At 43.8% G+C, this 4041-nt stretch overlaps 1 pseudogene; it reads left to right on the forward strand.

Annotated features, from left to right (window-relative positions):
* The first annotated feature begins 357 nt into the window (after positions 1 to 357).
* LOC150053460 (T-cell ecto-ADP-ribosyltransferase 2-like) lies at positions 358 to 810 on the forward strand (annotated as a pseudogene).
* The last annotated feature ends 3231 nt before the right edge of the window (positions 811 to 4041 follow it).

A 4041-nucleotide genomic window follows, 5' to 3' on the forward strand; every position in this document is an offset into this window, starting at 1 on the left:
GGTGGTAAATTCTGCTGGACGGCGGCTTGAGATGTGTTTGATGATCACTATGAAAACTGTATCAAAATGGATAGAGAGGCGCCAGCAGTTAACAGAAGAACTGAACCCAGACACACAATTACAAATTGAGTGGGCTGGGTGCCTGTGGCTCATATCTGTAATCCTAACTATTCAGTAGGCAGAGAGCTAAGGTTTATGATTCAAAACCAGCCCAGACAGAAACGTCTGTGAGACTCTTCTCTCCAAGAAACTACCCCCTCAAAAAAAGGCTAGAAGTGGAGCTCTGATTCAAGTGGTAAAAGAAGCTCAGAGACCTGAGTTTAAGCTACACACACACACACACACACCAAAACTGAATGGGAAAAGGCAGAGGCTCAATGGAAACAAAGAATGAAGTAAAATACCCAGAAAATTTCAACAATTTCCATAGAACAGCTCTAGTGGCCTATCCCAGGGATTACCGTAACAGAGCTTAAGAATTCTACCAAAATTCACACACCTTGCATCACAAGGCCTCCCATTATCACCTGAAAAGAGTGCTTCAGTTTCTCAACACTGGAGGTTGTCAGTTTATAGAGACACTCTCATCAGATTTTATTACAGCTGGTGGGGTAGTGTACACTTTGGCCAATTTACTTAGCCATCTGTGAAGAAAAATATAGTTATTACATTTATTCCTGGTGGTGGAATTCTGTCATTAAAACCTGTTTGGATGTTGACATCAGAGCATTCTCCAAATATTCTTGTGAAGAGGAAGTGTTTATTCCCAGATAGGAGGTATAACACAAAGTCACTATAAAAATCCACTAATAGGGCTGGGAGTTTGGCCTAGTGGTAGAGGGCTTGCCTAGCATGCATGAAGACCGGGGTTCGATTCCTCAGTACCACATACATAGAAAAAAAGCCGGAAGTGGCGCTGAGGCTCAAGTGGTAGAGTGCTAGCCTTGAGCAAAATAAAGTCCAAGGACAATGCTCAGACCCTGAGCTCAAGCCCAGGACTGGCAAAAAAAAAATCCACTAATAAAAATTACAATAGAATTATTCTTGAAGATCCCCAAAGAATGAACAATAATCTCAGTTGTTTCCATGGTAGTGCTACTGAAACTCTCAGCAAACAAGACAGCCATTTCAACAGCTTGGCTAAGTCTGGGCCAGAATTGGAGACCCATCTCCAATCTCAGAGTAGGCATCTGGAAGATGTACAAATATAGAAGAAGATAAAGAAGAGGAGACATTTCCTACTCAAAGCCACATGGTAGGCTATATGCACAGTGAGGTCATCATGGAGAATGGAGGAGGGTGAGGGCGAAGTTTATGAAAGCAGAGTATGTATACACACCTCGGAGGAGGCATATCAGGAATAGTCCAGAACATCAGGTAAGGTGATGGATAAGAAGTGCCACCAGGAATAAGATCTCTTGACCTGATTTTCAGCTCTCCTGCCTTTATGCCCATCATTCCTTGTGGATAGAGGTATCTCTCCTACTATGACCACATAATATATTTCATTTAAGCTAGTATACCATCAATTTCAGTACTTTAAATATTGTGTGTGGGTGTGTGTGTGTACCTGAACTCAGTGCCTGGATTTTGTCCTTGAGCTTTTATTGCTCAAAGCTAGTGCTCTACCTTTTTTTTTTTTTTTGCCAGTCCTGGGCTTGAGCTCAGGGCCTGAGCAATGTCCTTGGACTTTCTCAAGGTTAGAACTCTACCACTTAAGCCTCAGCACCATTTCTGCCATTTCTGGCTTTTTTCCTATGCATGTGGTACCGAGGAATCGAACCCGGGTCTTCGTGCATGCTAGGCAAGCACTGTATCACTAGGCCAAACTCCCGGCCTGCTCTACCTTTTGAACCATATCTTCACTCTGGTTTTTGCTGGTTAATCAAAGAGTCTCACAGGCTTTCCTGCTTGGGCTGGCTTCAAACTTCAATCCTTATATCTTAGCCTTCTGAGAAGCTAGGATTACAGGTATGAGCCACTGACACCTGACTTGTAATTTTTTTGCCTGTCTGTGGGCTTGAACTCAGGGCCTGAGCACTGTCCTTGAATTTCTCAAGGCTAGCACTTTACCACCTGAGCCACAACACCACTTCTGGCTTTTTCTATGTATGTGGTACCAAGGAATTGAACTCAGGGCTTCCTGCATGGCCCTGTAATTGTCTTTTGGGATCTAGTTTAAGTATCACTTCCAAAGGTAAAGCTGTCCTTAATAATTTTAGGGGAAAGTACACACTGTACCATGCGCCAGGCCATAGCTTTGGAGTCAGACCAACTCAGGGGCAATCAGTTCAAGCATCTCTAGCTTGATGACTTTGAACAACTTACCTGAGCAATCTGCGTCTCAGTTTTCTCATTTGAGTGACAGCAAACTCTCTGTCTGTCTGTCTGTCTATCTGTCTCTCTTTACGCACACACACACACACACACACACACACACACACACACACACACACACACATTTGCGTGTGCCTGTATCAGGGCTGGGTGTGTCTGGGTGCTGTCCCTTAGCTTTTTCCTCAGAGCTGTTGTGCTACCACTTGAACCAATTCTGGCTTTTTTTTTTCTGGTTAATTGGAAATAAGAATCTCAATGACTTTTCTGCCTGGGCTTAATTTGAATCACTATTCTCGGATCTCCACTTCCTGAGCAGCTAGGATTTCAGGCATGAACCCATAGCTCCTGAAAACATTTTTTTTTTCATTAAATTTTTTTTCATGGAGAATCTTGTCCACAACTTAGTCATCTATCTGATCACACACTTGTACATTATATGGCTCGATTTGTCTTTCCACTTGCCTGTACTCAGGGTCTGCATATGCCTAGCCTAAATCAGGATTCCATCTATGTTGCTGAAGTGAATTAAGTTTTATTAAAAGACTAGGGGACTAACCAGAAATGGCTCTGCAAAAGGACTTAGTATTCAGTAAATTTAGACCAAATGAATTTCATGCTTGGAAACATGAAAAAATCTTTTGAGGATAGAAATGGAACAGCAGAGAGTGATTACAGAGCAACTTTGAGTCTTTACATAGAGGAATTAGGACTTTGGACCAAGCGTAATAAAAAGTTGGTACTCTGAAAGATAGTCCAGCAGAAAGATGCTGACAATCAGATGGGCCAAATGGTCCAACTTCCAGCAAGCTGAGAACCCCAGGTAGGGCAGCCAGATCCTCCCAGCTCTAGATAATATAGATGTTACTATAAAAGATAAACTTCAGGGCCTGGAGTTTGACCTAGTGGTAGAGTGCTCACCTAGCATGCATGAAGCCCTGGGTTTGATTCCTTGGTGCCACATAGACAGAAAAGCCAGTCTGGTGTTGTGGCTTAAGTGGTAGAGTGCTAGCTTTGAGAAAGCTCAAGGACAGTGTCTAGGCCCTGAGTTCAAGCACTGGGACTGGCAAAAAAAAAAAAAAAAAAAAAAGAAGAAGAACTGGAAGAGGGGCTGAGGGATTCTTTATCTCACTCAACTCAAAGTGATCTTAAGTTCAAGAATCGAAAGTAAATATCTGGCTGGGAATGTGGCTTAGTGGTAGGGTGCTCGCCTAGCATGCGTGAAGCCCTGGGTTCAATTCCTCAGTACCACATAAACACAAAAAGCCAAAAATGGTGCTGTGGCTCAAGTGGTAGAGTGCTAGCCTTGAGCAAAAGAAGCTCAGGGACAGTGCCCAGGCCCTGAGAGTTCAAGCCCCAGAACTGGGGAGCAGGGGAACAGAGGATGAGTACCCTCACCAGCCTCCCTCCCTGGTGTTTCTGGAATGCTGGGAACACAAGAGCAGATGATAACTAGTTGTACTGAGCCCCTAGAATCTGCTTTCCTAACCATGAAAGCTCTGAAAGTTTGGGAGGCCATATCTTGAGACACCTTGTGTGGAAATTCCTTCTCCTCTTGATCTGCAGGAAGGCAAAATGGTCCTGAATTTCTGCTGCTGGCTGGTGTCCTTTTCCTGCTTCTGAGCTGGGATCCCTCATGTGGAGTTTGTGTCTTGGGGTGTTGGGGAGGGATGTCAGGGTGTGTGTATGGGGGGTGTTATTTTAGTT

The sequence above is a fragment of the Megascapheus bottae genome, chromosome 16, assembly GCF_031878675.1.
Source record: "Megascapheus bottae isolate mThoBot1 chromosome 16, mThoBot2.hap1, whole genome shotgun sequence".
NCBI lineage: Eukaryota > Metazoa > Chordata > Mammalia > Rodentia > Geomyidae > Megascapheus > Megascapheus bottae.